Here is a 15,759-nt window from a genome sequence, read left to right as displayed (position 1 = left end):
GTTCTCTCAGACTCACTCACCTGACAGAGTGTCTGTTGTGGGGGAGGAAGGGAAAGGAGAATATTAGCCGCTTTGAGACCCCTGAAGGGGAGTGAAAGGCAGGATATCAAATCCAAACTCTTCTTATCCTCTTCACCAAGATGACACTTTCCCTTCATTCCCCCCCCAGCCCAGCTTTCAAATCTTAATCAACTCAGACAGTGCAATATGACTCTTATAAGGATCGTCTAATAATCCAAATTAGTATTTCTCCAGTTTCTAGGTCCAGTTTCTATCAAGCCTTTTAAAAACTTTTCCAACAAATCTCAGCCAAGTCACAATGGAAAATTTGGGTCTCTTATAATGTTCATCCAATCCTGCTTCCTCTTCTTTCTTTCGTTCCCTAATCTTTGGACATTTCAATCCACTGGGGATGGGGGAGAAGGCATCTTAATTCCTTTTCCTCAAACGAGATCATAGCTTGCCTTGTTCACCGTTTCAGGAGTTGCTTTGCATCCTCTTTTGTTGGCTGTACATTTTTCTCTGCCGCTCATTCCCACACCAGCTCAGCCCAAATTCATCTTTCCCTGGGGCTATGGTGGCCAAGAGGGCCAAAATGGAGCCCGGCACACTTTCACTGCGCCTGCAAACTGTCTGTGCTGATCCAAACGTCCTCCTGCCTCTTTGGCCGGTTTAGCAGAGCGAACACAGTGGTCAGAAGCAATTGCAGTGTGTGGGTAATAAATCAGAACACACACAAGCCGTTCTCTTATCTTTAACAGCCTTTAATCATGTAGCATAACATCGTAAATTCAGCTTCCGACACCAGGCGACAAAGCACACATCTCTCCTCTCGCAGAGCGGACGAGAATAACACACACAGAGAAAAACCACTCCCGTATGTGTATTGCAGCCACGCCTCAAGATGTGAGACGTCACTCAGAACTCTTAACCCTGTAAGTTCTGAAACCCTTCACACCCCCTCTCGTCTCGCATCCTGAGGGAGACTGTGAACACCTATTTACAGACCTCTTTGAGTTCAACTCACCTCCCATTGCCTTTTGCCTTCCTCTGGCATCTGTCCCAGGCAACTGTTGAACCTCCTCAACACTCCCAGAATCGCATTGTGCTAAACCAACCCACGCGCTAGTGACCTCAAACCTCTCAGGTGGCACCCCTTTCGTTGTGTGTGCGGATCGTCTGAGCACAAACTCAGGTGCCCCTCCTGACCCACTGGGGTCAGCAAGCGTGTCCTCTACATCAGAAGACCCCCCCCTCTGACTTGCTGCGTCTTCGGGCCTTCTGCACTTTGCTAACAGGAGACGAAGGCTCGCTCTTGGGCTCTCTCTTAACCACCTGCGGAGAAACCCAACCCTGTTCTTGACCCTCATCAGAGACTTGGTCCTCAGCAACAGGTTCAGCCTCTGCCACTCCTTCCTCAGAATCAGACAGACATTCTGAGAGAACGTCAGGACCATTATTGAGTCTTGACCAACTATCCTGCTCACAGAACTCAGCATGCTTACTGATCAGAAGCTTGGTCTGATCACCCTCTGGGTATGCAAACTTCCACCCATTTGTCGCAGGTTCATACCCACAGAAGATCATTTTCTGGTACCTTGGACTACCTTCCTTCCGTTGAGCCGTTGGTATAGGCACCCAAGCCTTGGAACCAAACACACGGAAGAAATGCACCTGTGGCTTTTTCCAGTGCAACAGAAAAAACGGTGTGTCACCTATAACGTGGTTATAGGACCTTTTCATCGTAAAATTCACAGCTTTCCACGTTTCACTCCAAAAGCTCTGAGGCAACCCAGTCACACAGTAGAACCCTGACAGCTTCAGCCAGTGTTTTACTCCTGTGCTCTCCCACGCCTCTCTCCTGAGGAGACTCAGCACCCGTCACCTGGTGACATATTCCCTTCTGCTTGAAAAACTCCTTCAGAGCAGATCCAGTAAACTTTGACCCACGGTCGCTCTTGAACCCCTGCACCTTGGTGGAGAACCTCAGCTCTACCTCCACAACCCAATCTTTGATCAGTTGCGCCGCCTTGCCCTGCGTCTTCAGCGAGAAAGACCAACCGTTCTGACTAAAATCGTCTGTCAGCGTCAGCACAAACCTGGCCCCTCCCAGACTCGGACACTCCATGATGTCCAAACAGGTCTGTGTGCACAAGCTCAAAAGGTTTTGTGGTTACCCTCTCCACCCTGGGATAACTGCACCTTTGTACCTTTGCCCTTCTGCATGCCTTGCACTCTAGGGATTTCCCACACGCTTTGCGTTTGCAACCCTTAGTGCACCCGGGCAACTTCTGAACATCTTCCAAACTGCTGTGCGACATTCTCTTGTGCCACAAATGAACACAAGAATCATGACTGGGAACACTAGCACACTGCACCTGTGCTCTTCCGGCATTCCCCCCACCCTCCAGAGGTGTCTCCAGAACAAAGAGATTGTTCTTGCATTCCACGTTGACAAGTAGTCTCCCCCCTCTGGAAATGGAACAGACATTATTTTCAAAGCAAACCTTGTACCCTTCCTTTACAAGAGCAGGTACAGATAAAAGACAACAATGCATCTCTGGCACAACGTAGACTTCCAGCTCCGCCTGTAAAAAGGAAACAAAAACATTTGCCACGTTAGACAACGGCCTTTGTGACCCATCAGCAAATGCAACAGTTTTCCCAGCTGAAACAGCCCTGCAGTTCCGCATCCCGCCAGCAGGTGGCGCTCTAATCGGGTGATGACTCGCTCCTGAGTCGACTATCCAGCGCACCACTGTGTCCTCACTGGAGTTGTCCTTAAGCATTGCCATGGCAACAAACTTCTTGCTGCCCCTGTCCTTGGCAGCTTCCGTAGACGCAACTCTCTCAGTTGCCATGAAGACTGGACTTATCTCAGCGTTCCCACACAGCTCTGCAGCTGTTATCTCCCTCTGCTGCAGGTGGCTGACCTTGAAGCCTCTAGCTCTATCCAGCTTCCCAGGCTTCGACTCACGACGCAAACAACTCTTGGCAGCCTTTGGAAAAAGAGGCGTCTCTGAGCTTTTACTGCTCACTGCCCCCCCCACTTCTCACAGGGCTCCCAGGACGCTTTCCTGCACCCCCTCTGATGGGTAAAGGGCTCCCAGCACTTTGCCTCTTTCCAGGCTTCTCACGCAGACATGTTGCAGCATCCACGCAGCTCTCAGACTCTGCAAACGTAGCAGCAACAGCAACAGCAGCAACAGTCCCTTCGCCCCCCTCAGGGGCCTCACAGCTTTTCCCAGCTGTGCACCGGCTTTCATGAAGGTGGCCAGCGCCATCTTGCCTCTCCTGTTTGGATGCAGCCACTTCCCGGCCCTTGCTTCCGACTCCAGCTTCACAAGCTTCTTGGAGTGCTAGCCAAGCAGCCTCTGGCCTCCTTGCACCCAGAACAACAGGCACCAGATCAGCACCCACATTCTCAGCCAAAAACGCAAGCACACGCTTCTCAGCTTCACGTTGCTCTGCAACTGTCCCAGCTGCCTTCGGTGTCGGCTGGACAACCTCCCACAGCCTGGCTCCGACTAAAAACAACTCCGCTTGAAAGCTCCACTCCAACCACGTTTGGCTAGTCAGCTTCTGACATGGCAGCTTAATCTCAAAGCCATGTTCCTGGGACTGAGCCATTTCCTCCCCCAGGGCTGAGCGTACTCACGAACAACAGCAGTAGCTCCTTCCGGCTCCCGGCAGATCAGCTTCTCCTCCCAGCGAGCTCCTTCCAGCCTCAAAGCTTTGGCTAATTGCCCATAACCTATGGAGGCCAAGAGGGCCAAAATGGAGCCCGGCACACTTTCACTGCGCCTGCAAACTGTCTGTGCCGATCCAAACGTCCTCCTGCCTCTTTGGCCGGTTTAGCAGAGCGAACACAGCGGTCAGAATCAATTGCAGTGTGTGGGTAATAAATCAGAACACACACAAGCCGTTCTCTTATCTTTAACAGCCTTTAATCGTGTAGCATAACATCGTAAATTCAGCTTCCGACACCAGGCGACAAAGCGCACATCTCTCCTCTCGCAGAGCGGACGAGAATAACACACACAGAGAAAAACCACTCCCGTATGTGTATTGCAGCCACGCCTCAAGATGTGAGATGTCACTCAGAACTCTTAAACCTGTAAGTTCTGAAACCCTTCACAGGGGCTCTTTCTGTCCCCTCCTGCTCTTCCCTCGCCTGCTCAACACAACCTTCTGCCTCTCCCAGCAACTCCTTTCCAACGACTCCCAGCTTATGACCCACACATTCCACTCCGTCTCTTTTTCTGTGTCTTCAGTCCCAAGGTGCTCCATGTCTGCATGGAGAGCAGAGCTGCAGAAGCTTCTTTGGAGTGGATGCATCTGGTTCTCCTTAAATCACGCAGAGGCAAAGTTCATTGGCAAAAGATGATCTTTCGACTAAAGGTTTCTCAGCTTTTTCAAGGGATCCTTATTAAACTTGGGAATGTCTGCATGTGATCCCATCTCTACAGCTCAAAAAAACACCACAGAAGGTGGGCTGGAGCCTGAAATGCGAAAGTATTGGCCTCAAACGCAGGCCTCAGGACCGCTTTCCCCCATGGAGACCTGGGACCTCTTCTTCTGAAGGGACCTCCGAGGTGGAAGCCAGGGTGGATCAGTCCCTGGGCCTTGGAGGCGATTCCAAGTGCTACGTTCCACAAACCTCCCCTCAATAATGAGTGGCTGAATATTCAATTTACATTTCCTAAAGTCCACAATAATCTCTTGTTTTCTTTAAGCTAAGGAGTAAGCTGTTTTTCCTGCACCACTTCCCCAGCTGCTCAACATCCTTCCTATAGGCCGCCTCCCCCTCTCCAGCCATGATTAAACCAACCACCGTTTTATTATGTTGTTTAGTCGTGTCCACCTCTTTGTGACCCACTGGTCCAGAGCATGCCAGGTCCTTCTGTCTTCCACTGCCTCCTGCAGTTTGGTCAAACTCATGCTGGTAGCTTTGAGAACACTATCCAACAATCTCCTCTGTCGTCCCCTTCTCCTTGTGCCCTCCATCTTTCCCAACATCAGGTTTTTTTTCTAGGGTCTTCTCTTCTCATGAGGTGGCCAAAGTCTTGGAGCTTCAGCTTCAGGATCTGTCCTTCCAGTGGGCACTCAGGGCTGATTTCCTTCAGAAAGGAGAGGTTTGATCTTCTTGCAGTCCATGGGACTCTCAAGTGTCTCCTCCAGCACCAGAATTCGAAAGCATCCATTCTTTGGCGATCAGCCTTCTTTATGGTCCAGCTCTCACTTCCATACATCACTACGGGGAACTATACAGACCTTCGTTGGCAAGGTGATGTCTCTGCTTTTTAAGATGCTGTCTAGGTTTGTCATTGCTTTTCTCCCAAGAAACAGGTGTCTTTCAATTTCGTGGCTGCCGTCACCATCTGCAGTGATCGTGGAACCCAAGAAAGTCAAATCTCTCACTGCCTCCATTTCTTCCCTTTCTATTTGCCAGGTGATGGGACCAGTGGCCATGTATCATATGCAAACTTAATGATCTTATTACTGGAGTTTGGGGGGGCATAGTCAGCTGTATAGAGCGTATATAAAAGTGGTGTCAACATGCACTCCTGTGGCATCCCCATATTCATGATGAGATCCGCAGAGACATGGGAACCCATCTTGACCCGTTGGGAACGGTTTGATAGAAAATTTAATATCCACCTGCACAAACATTGTGGAAGTCCCAGGTCTAATAGTTTGGGCACCAATCTATGCTTAAGAATAGTATTAAATGCAGAAAGTCTACAAATAACAATCTCACACAGTTCCCTTCTCCAAATGAGTCAGGACAGGATGTAAAGCCATTGCCACAGCATCCTCCGTGGATCTCTTTGCCTTGTACGCAAACTGGTAAGGGTCAATTCCTACTGGCAGACAAGATATGATATGGTTCCTTACCCACTTTTGCTTTCCTGATCCCCCTTTTCAAGTTCACTCTTTCTATACCATACGGTACTCGATCCCCAGTTCTAAAAGCAGAGTTTCTGGCCTTCAAGAATCTCCTAACCTCTCCCGTCATCCAGGGCTTCCTATTTGGATACAACTTAAAATACTTTCCCCTGGTGCATTTCCTGTGCCGAATCCAATATAATCCAGGACCGTTGATGTAGAAGTTTCTAGATCTTGATGGCCGAACATATTCCAAACGGTCTCCTGGAAACAGTCCTGCAACTGCTGAGAGGCTCCCTCATGCCACAGAGTAACCATCCATGTTTGCAGCTGGCCTTGTTTCCTTAGGGGTGTGTACACTGGTGTCAGAAGCAGGGACACATGATCTGAACCACCGAGGTGCACCTCATATTCCCGGCTGATGTTCATATACACCTTGTCAAGAGTATTTTCTCCCCTTATTGCACACTCAATGTGCTGATGGGATTTTGGGAGTACTGCCCTCACATCATGATACCCCATGTGTATCTGAAGAAGTGTGCATGCACACGAAAGCTCATACCAAGAACTAACTTAGTTGGTCTTTAAGGTGCTACTGGAAGAAAATTTTTTTATTTTGCCCTCACATCTGTGTGAGTGAAGTCCCCCACAATAATCCGCGCTGCCTCAGGGTATCTGCTCAATGTAGCATTGATGTTTTCATGCATACTACTCTTGGCCCTGCAGGCATTTGCAGTTGGTGCTACATAAAAAAACTGCAGAGATAGTGCAGGATAGTGCACACCCCGGAAATGATCTCTTTCAGCTTCTGCCTTCTGGAAGAAGGTACAGGGTAATAAAGAGTAGGACTAGCCACCTGAGAAAAAGTTTCTATCCAAATGTGATTTTGGTTTTAGATGCAGTGTAAGGTAGTCTCTATGAGAGTATATTGTATTTAATTATGGGGTATCAGAGTTTTTAGGGGGCTGACCAGGTTGGGATAGCAGGCTTGTTGGTTTTTGAATGTCTGATGTACATTTTTTCAATTTCGTTGTTTTGTATGGGACAATGACAATAAAGATTATCGTGTTGTATTGAGACTCATCTGGAAAGTGCCATATCATGTTCCTTTCCCCACTTGCCAGGAGTCTGAGCTCCATTTGGGCCTCCTCCTTCCGCACCCCAAGGTTCCTCCAAAGCCTTGGGGAAGGAAACTGAGGCAGGCTCTACTTGCTCCCCAGGGCCCTGCAGGGGATTCAGGGTGGGGGCCCTGTCTCTTCCTCTGGCCATGGCACCCGCAGGAAGCCTTGGAAGAAAGGCAGGAGACCCTCAGCAGAGAACAGCCAAGTCCAGTTCTTCTCCACAATGGCTTCCTCTTCTGAGAGCTCCCTCTCTTTCTTGTCTGGGCTGGACTGGGAAGACCCCAGTTCAGCCAGTTCCCTAGAGTCCCCCCACTGCCTCCTGACACCCGCAGGGATCAGGAGTGGGAGCGACTTTTCCTGTTTAACTACTGCCTGAGGGGGAGGAACAGATGTCTTGGCCCATTTGGGGGGCAAGTGAGGGCCATCCAGAAAGGACTCCTGGGACCCCAAGGGGCTAGAAGGGGAGTCTCCAGCCTCGTCTACAGAACAGCCCTCTTTCCCCTAGGCCTGCAGGTGGAGCCCTTCTGCTTGCGCTGACTCTTGGGGTGACCAAGGATGCTGCTCCAGGGGTCAAACTCCCGAGGGAACCCTCCACCTTTGAGGGAATAAAGCCCGTATTACTACTACTACCACTACTACTACTACTACTGTTATTCTCCTCCTCCTTGGGCCTCTGAAACAGAGAGTTCCTTTCCCTCCTTGCCCCCTGGCGGATCCCTCAAGGCCGCTTGCCTGGCATCTCCCAACGGAGAGCCTCCTCCGTGGGGCCAACATGGTGAGGAGAGAGGCTGCCCTGCGGAGGCCAAGCCATCATGGCAGGAAGGCAGCTGAGAACCAAAGGTGCCGCCCTCCTTCATTCGGGAGGAGAGACCCCGAGAGCGTGGGACCCCCGAGGCCCACAGGGGATCCATGGCGTCTCTGGGAGCGGCTGGGGCCTCTGGAAGAAACAAAATGGCGTTCCCGCCTATTTTGGAAAAGGGCGGGAAACGCCTTCTCCTGGCCCTGCCGCATCCCTGGGCTCCTAAACGGCCTGCCTGGGCCTGGGGGGAATCCAGCTGCCCCCAAACAATGAGGGGAAAGAGGAACAGGAAGAGAAGGAAGGAGAAATGAAGGATAAGCTGGGAGGGGGAGCAGCCATGAGGGAAACTCAGGGGGAAAACTCCCTCAGGAAACGAGCGAAGGAGAGGAAGAGGCCCAGGGGAATCTGAAAGGGGATTGGCCAGCTCTCCACTGGAGAGGCTTCTGATTGGTCCAGCCCTGCTCTGGGGTGGGAAATGGGGTCTCCTGCCTCCATATACTTCTGGGAGCCCAGTAGAAACTGGTTTTCTGGCAGGAAACGCAGGGAAAGGATGGCAGGGGTCCCTCTTGCTTTGAACTGGAGTCTGGTACCCTCTCTCCACCATCCTGGTCTTCCCCTTTCCCCCCAATAATTATTATTGATTTGCCCCCCCCTGAGCAACCCGCGCCCCCCCCTCCTGGGCTTCCACACCTGCCCCCCCCCCCCAGGATCGCGTGTGCGTTTCCTTCCTCGCCTGGGACACTTCCTCCTCCGTCTCTTTTCCTGGAATGAAAAGCGGCTGCAGAAGCAGAAAAATCCACTTGAGGGCGGGGATTATTTTCGGGAGGGGAGGGGTCTCCCGGCTGGGAAGCCCCCCTCCATCTACCCCCCCCCCGCTGAGCTGGAGGGTGTTTTTTGGAGGGGTGTCTTGAGGGAGCCATTTCTGAGCCCAAGGCACCTCCCGCCACTAGGCAGCCCTTCGCCTCTTCTCCCTCCCAGCCTTTCCTTGGGATCCAGGAGCCTCTATGTTGGGGGAGAGCCAAGGGACCCCCCCCCCGTCTCCCTTGCAGTTAGTCTGCTTGGATGTGGGCACCTTGGGGCAGAGTCCTTGACCCAGAGAGAGAAAGAGGGAGGGAAGGGGGGGCAGCCCCTAGAGCGCAGGCGCAAAAGCAGGAAAACTGAAGGCAGGGAGAGGGAGGGGCGCGCTAGGCTTTGTAAGGGTTAAATGGAGCAGAGCTGGATTCCTAGAGAGGACGGGAAGTGAAGGGGAGGGGGCAAGGTCCTCCAGAGCAGAAGCCCCTCCCTCCCCGCTTTCTTCCCTCTCCTTTGCAAAAGCTTCCTTGGTGCCCCTCCTGGAATCTGGTGAGTCACCTCTCTCTTCCCCCTGAGGGTGCAATGGGGAGAAGGGTGTCCCAGGGGTGCAGGGAGGGGGCATGGGGGTCCCTGTTCAGATCATGCATGGTGGGGAGAGACCCCCAAGTCAGGGAGCTGAGGGTCCTCCCTTGTCCTCTGCCAAGCCAGGGAGGGGCTACCTCGCAGGAGGTCTGCTACCCTGTTCTTCCCTGGGATCCAGATGCTGCCTTCCTTTTGGGGGAGGGGACTTTGGGTCAAGAAGATAAACCCCCTTCAGATGGAGGGAAAAGTCACATTTGTGAACAGAGGCTGCAGCCAGACGGGAACATTTGCACATGGGGGGAGCACAGGGAGAAGAAAAGCCCTTCTGCATCTGCAGCAGCACAACCGGACCACTTCCTCTGTCCCAGATGCAACAACACATGTCTCTCCCCCAGATCTCACTGCCAAAGACACACTCTTCCATGGTCTCTTAAGACAGATGGATGCCAACCAACCAACATTCCCTCCCCTCCCCCTCCTGGTGCCCCTTGAAGTTGGCTTGAGGGCATTGGGAGGGTCCACCCCACGAGATGAAGAGAGAGGATGTCTTTCCATCTGGAAAATGGGAATGCTTGCAAAGATTTACTTGAAAATGAGTGCCATATAGATAATAAAGTTATTATTTTATGGAATTGCCCCACTTACACAAAGATTAATACCCATCATTTAAATACACAAGAAAATTGTTACAGAAAAGAACAGAGTAATGTCGCGGACGATCACGCTCCCTTTTTCTCTTAGGGTCCAGTGTGCTTTGAAGACGTAGCTGTTCCTTTCAGAGGAGGACTGGGCTTTGCTGGATCCTGACCTGAGAGCTCTGCAGAAGGAAGTCAAGGAGGAGAATCGTGGGATCGTGGCCTCTCTGGTAAGGCTCCCTGCTGGATCATAAGATCAGTTTTGAAATTCCTTACAGATCTCTGAAGGACAAACCTCCTCTATTTTGAGGGAGCCCAATAGCGCCACCTACAGCATCTGAGATGTTAACACACCCACAACTCTCCTGGAATGGAAAACTCTCAATAGGAGATGTATCTCCTGTTCTGTCTGGGAATATTTTTCCACCAGTCCTGTCTTTTCAAACCATGATGAGGCTGCTCTGAGCTGCCCAGGCCTTCTTCAATGTAGGCTTCAGAGATCTTAGGGATGTGGAGGTACATCCTGTCAATTTTCTCTTTCCCTTTCTGCATCTCTCTGTTTTTGGTTGAGCAAAGAAATGACTGAGCTTGGAGCTGGAGCGGATTCCATGACTGAGCCAAATTAAATCCATCCCTGGAAAGAGCCAGGCTTTTTGAATCTCCGGGTCCCATAAATAAGTTAGCTAATACCAGCCAAAAAAGGCAGTAACTCCCTTCCCTTCTTCCTCTGTCACAAGTATTTATTTGCATTGTTCTGTCATTTCAGGCTCAATTTCTTCCTCAGGCTAGGATTATTATTATTAATGATAATACTGCCATATGACAGCAGATTGTAGGTGGTGATTTGGAAAGAAAGAAGAAAGGAGACAACAAGATAATCCACACAATGGAGAACCCATAGAAATATTCAGAGTGTGGAGAGAACTTTAGTCAGAGCTCCCAGTACACTTCCCATCAAGGAAGGCTCTTCATTCAGAAGGAGAGCCTCACTTCACAAGAAAGAACTAACGGGGGGAAGAAATTAGTGCTTGAAATGTGGAAAGCTTCCTTCGCAGCTCCACCCACAATTCCCATGAGATACTTCATACAGGGGGGTGTTTGGAAAAAGCTTCATACAGGTCAGAAACCATATCAGTGCTTGGAATGTAGAAAGAGCTTCATTCAGTTGGTCAATCTAATTTCCCATGAAATATTTCCTGCAGGGGACTGTTTAGAATGTGGAAAAAGCTTCACCTAGGAAACCAGTCTCAATTTCCATTAAATAAAACACAGCAGGGAAAATCATAGAATTTTAGAAAATGGTATAAGGCATATGGTATAACTGGTTTTAGGAAACTTCATGAAGAATTAAGGGGAAAGATAGCGTTGACCTGGAGTAGTTACAAAATGTATGGTCTCTCCCCGAGTGCCAGGGACCCTCCTCCAAAAATAGCTTTTTTTGTTGGAATTATTTCTTTTTTTCCAATTTTTGGCAATTAATTGGTAATTAATGTTCTCACTGCCACTGTGGCGTAAAGAAATACTTCCTTATGTTCTTTTGGTATATCTGCATCCAATATTCCCAATAAAAAGGCTTCTGTTTTGGGGGCAAACTTTTGTTCAAATGTTTTCTTTAGTTCTTCATACACCGTATCCCAGAAGCCCTTGATTTTATCACATAGCCACCACATATGCAGAAGTGTCCCCTCTACTTGGTTACACCTCCAACATAATTATGATTTTCTTTTATACATTTTACATATCTTGGTGGGTGTTAAATACCATCTATAAAACATCTTTATCAAATTTTCTATTATTGCCTCACAAGCCGTAAAATTCCAACTCTCCTTCCATAATTTTCCCCATGATGTTAATTGAATAGGTTTACCTAAATCCATATCCCATTTTATCATTACCGCCTTTACCTATTCATTCACATCCTCCCACTCCAATAAGGTTCCATACATTTTAGAAACTACTTTTGTTTTGTTTTGTTTTGTAATAATTCTTTATCCAATACTGAAATTGCAAAACCCCTTTTCTTGTCAGCTTTGAATACCTCATTTATTTGGTGATACTGGACCCACCCTGTTAGGTGGTGTTTATTTCCCCCTCAGTTTGGTCAAGCTCATGCTGGTAGCTTCGAGAACACTGTCCAACCACCTCGTCCTCTGTCGTCCCCGTCTCCTTGTGCCCTCCATCTTCCCCAACATCAGGGTCTTTTCCAGGGAGTCTTCTCTTCTCATGAGGTGGCCAAAGTATTTGAGCCTCAGCTTCAGGAGCTGTCCTTCCAGTGAGCACTCAGGGCTGATTTCCTTCAGAATGGAGAGGTTTGATCTTCTTGCAGTCCATGGGACTCTCAAGAGTCTCCTCCAGCACCAGAATTCAAAAGCATCAATTCTTCGGCGATCAGCCTTCTTTATGGTCCAGCTCTCACTTCCATACATCACTACTGGGAAAACCATAGCTTTAACTATACAGACCTTTGTTGGCAAGGTGATGTCTCTGCTTTTTAAGATGCTATCTAGGTTTGTCATTGCTTTTCTCCCAAGAAGCAGGCGTCTTTTAATTTTGTGACTGCTGTCACCATCTGCTGTGATCAGGGAGCCCAAGAAAGTAAATTGTCTCACTGCCTCCATTTCTTCCCCTTCTATTTGCCAGGAGGTGATGGGCCCAGTGGCCATGATCTTCGCTTTTTTGATGTTGAGCTTCAGACCATATCTTCACCATCTTTCACCCTCATTAAAAGGTTCTTTAATTCCTCCTCACTTTCTGCCATCAAGGTTGTGATATTTCTTCCGGCAATCTTAATTCCGGCTTGGGATTCATCCAGCCCAGCCTTTCGCATGATGAATTCTGCATATAAGTTAAATAAACAGGGAGACAATATACAGCCTTGTCATACTCCTTTCCCAATTTTAAACTAATCAATACTTGCATATCCAGTTCTAACTGTAGCTTCTTGTCCCACATAGAGATTTCTCAGGAGACAGATGAGATGATCAGGCACTCCCATCTCTTTAAGAACTTGCCATAGTTTGCTGTGGTCGACACAATCAAATGCTTTTGCGAAGTCAATGAAGCAGAAGTAGATGTTTTTCTGGAACTCTCTAGCTTTCTCCATAATCCAGCGCATGTTTGCAATTTGGTCTCTGGTTCCTCTGCCCCTTCAAAATCCGGCTTGCACTTCTGGGAGTTTTCAGTCCACATACTGCTCAAGCCTGCCTTGTAGAATTTTAAGCATAACCTTGCTAGCATGTGAAATGAGCGCAATTGTGCGGTAGTTGGAGCATTCTTTGGCACTGCACTTCTTTGGGATTGGGATGTAGACTGATTTTCAGCTTTGGCCCAGCCGCTTCATCAGCTCTGAATCTACTTGTGTGTAGTCCTTGACGCCTCCCTTTCCATGGAGGCGCAAGTTACAGCAACAGCCAAGGTGACATTTTTCCACCTTCGCTGTATCAAGCAGTTGGTCCCTTACCTTTCCTGCCCCGACCTGGCCACAGTGATCCATGCGATGGTCACCTCCAGGCTTGACTACTGTAATTCGCTCTACGCGGGTCTGCCTTTGAAGCTGTCCCAGAAACTCCAGCGGGTGCTGAATGCTGCAGTGAGGCTCCTCACGGGGTCTGCGCCAAGGGAACATATTCACCCTGTGCTTTTTAAGCTGCACTGGCTCCCGGTGGAGTACAAGGTCAGATTTAAGGTGCTGCTTTTGACCTTTAAAGCCCTTCACAGCCTAGGACCCTCGTACCTATGGGACTGCCTCTCCCGGTGTGCCCCACGGAGAGCCTCAAGGTCCATAAATAGCAACACCCTAGTGGTCCCGGGCCCTAAGGAAGTTAGATTAGCTTCAACCAGAGCCAGGGCCTTTTCAACACTGGCTCCGACCTGGTTGCACGCTCTGCCTCATGAGACCAGGTCCCTGCAGGATCTGATTCCTTTCCACAGGGCCTGTAAGACAGAGTTGATCCACCTGGCCTTTGGCTTAGAATCAGTTTGATTCCCTCCCCCTCTTTCTCTTTCCTTTCTCCTCCTATGAAGAGACTGCATCCTAATGTTTTAATGTTGTATCTGAATCTTTTAAATTGTATTTTAATCAACTTTTTATTATTGGTTGTTAGCCTCCCTGAGCCCGGTCTTGGCTGGGGAGGGGGGTATAAATAAAAATTTATTACTATTATTATTATATGTTAACGTCACAGGAAGATATGGACGATTGACCTGGTCAGGTTGTCTCCTGCATCGCTCCCCACAACTTCTGAGCGTTCCCTCCCAGGGACCTCCGAGAAATCTGGTGAGTTCCAGGAGAGTGGAGATGGGGACATGGATGGATGGAGGGTGAAGAGGGAAAGCTCTCTGGCCAGAAATGAGATAAAGCAGGGATTTTGCTGTGGGTGGGGCCCCCAACATATTGGGAGGCTTCCCCTCCAGCCAGAAAATCCCTGCAGGGCCTCCGAGACTGCCTTTGCTTCTTCCTCTCTCCCAGGACCCTGCAGCTTCTTTTGGCTCCTTGACTCCTCAGGAAGGATGAAAGACACAGATCCTTCAAAGCTAGTGAGGATGGAAGGGGGAAGATGGACGGTTGACCTGGTCAAGTTGTCTCCTACATCCCTCCTCTCAACCACTGAGTGTTCCCTTGTGGGGACCTCCGAGAGATCTGGTGAGTTCCAGGAGTGTGGAGATGGGGACCTGGATGGATGGAGCCGGAGCCAGAGAGGTATAGGGGCTTACTCAGCTAGGGGGTGGGGGGAGGCAGACAGGCAGATGGAGATGAAGAAGGGAGCACCTTTTCAGGCTCCCCCACCTGCCTGCCTGCTCCTTTGTCATCTGCAGGCAATTTGAGCCAGGAATAGGTCACAGCTCCCCGGCCACCGCAGCTCTCAAAAGGTCTAAAACCAGTTCTGTGATCTGAATGCCCTGCCAATGTCAGAGAACTCACTGATCCCGCTTTGCAGTTTGAATGCAGATGGGGCCTATGTGTGTTGTCTTTTTGTTTTGGAATAACTTTTTATTTGCTTTTAAAAACAAGGAACATAGGACTAATAAATGATACAAATACGTAGACTAAGTCTTCGCATGCCATTTGCATATCAAAAATAGCAGAATAATTTTGCAGGATTATTTTTAACATACGGTTCATCATTTGTGGTCGGTGTATTAGTTCTGGGCTCATGAATTGGTTTGAACTGAGTTATAGTCACTTTTCCTCTTCTGTTGCTAATGAAACAATACAGAGTTGGTCTCCTCATGGACATGGGAGGTGGGTTCAAAGAGAAGAAAGCGATTTACGTATAAATTTAAATTTAGACCAACCAGATTGAGGCAACAGCTGACGGGGAGTGTTCAGGTGAAGATGTTGCTGTTTGTTTCACAGACAAGGTGTGGACGTTCCATACATACCTGTATGTGATGAACTTCAACTCTTTGGCTGGAGACCAATAGCATCTGGGATTCTAACATCTCCCACCGTGAACCCAGAATGGAGGGATATCAACTGTTTCCTCTGTGAATGTTCTTCGTCTAGTCATGCCTTTTAAAACAGTGACCAGGATTCTCTGAACCACCCAGGCCTTAAATGCCGGCTTCAGAGTTTTTAGGGAAGTTGATGTAAATTCAGTGAGTCTTCTTGTTTTTGCTTCTGTTTGCATTTGATTGACCAAAGAGATGACTGACCTTGGAGATGGAGTGGATTCCAGGATTGAGCAAGATCCATTCCAGATAAAAGCCGAGCAATATGTCAGTAAATACCAGCCACAAAGGCAGTGAAAACTATAGAAAGGCCCCACATCTAACTATTTTTAGTTCTTCCTCTATCACAAGCATTCATTAACTTTGTTCAATGATCTGGAGCTCCATTTCTTCTTGAGGCTCTAATTCGCTTCTCTCTTCATTGCAGATGGTGATGAACTGGAAGGGAAGAACAAGGGGGAGCACAACAGAATCCACATAGTGGAGAAGT

At 49.0% G+C, this 15,759-nt stretch overlaps 2 long non-coding RNA genes across 3 annotated transcripts; one reads left to right on the top strand and one right to left on the bottom strand.

Annotated features, from left to right (window-relative positions):
• Positions 1 to 10: 10 nt before the first annotated feature.
• On the bottom strand, positions 11 to 7,584 carry LOC308584188. The gene is made up of 3 exons (XR_014006600.1): positions 6,860 to 7,584; positions 4,132 to 4,790; positions 11 to 560 (listed from the first exon to the last, which is right to left on the bottom strand). It is a non-coding gene; the product is annotated as an uncharacterized lncRNA (long non-coding RNA).
• A 224-nt stretch (positions 7,585 to 7,808) lies between these two features.
• LOC308584180 lies at positions 7,809 to 15,759 on the top strand. Of its 2 annotated transcripts, none has more exons than XR_014006587.1 (4): positions 7,809 to 8,395; positions 9,925 to 10,048; positions 14,003 to 14,460; positions 15,697 to 15,759. It is a non-coding gene; the product is annotated as an uncharacterized lncRNA (long non-coding RNA). The 2 variants fall into 2 exon arrangements; XR_014006588.1 differs by lacking the exon at positions 7,809 to 8,395 and adding an exon at positions 8,510 to 9,150.

The sequence above is a fragment of the Podarcis bocagei genome (genome assembly GCF_964188305.1).
Source record: "Podarcis bocagei genome assembly, chromosome: 3".
Taxonomy (NCBI): domain Eukaryota; kingdom Metazoa; phylum Chordata; class Lepidosauria; order Squamata; family Lacertidae; genus Podarcis; species Podarcis bocagei.
The sequence above is the reverse complement of the archived record's forward strand: the minus strand, read 5'-3'. Positions and strand labels throughout refer to the sequence as shown.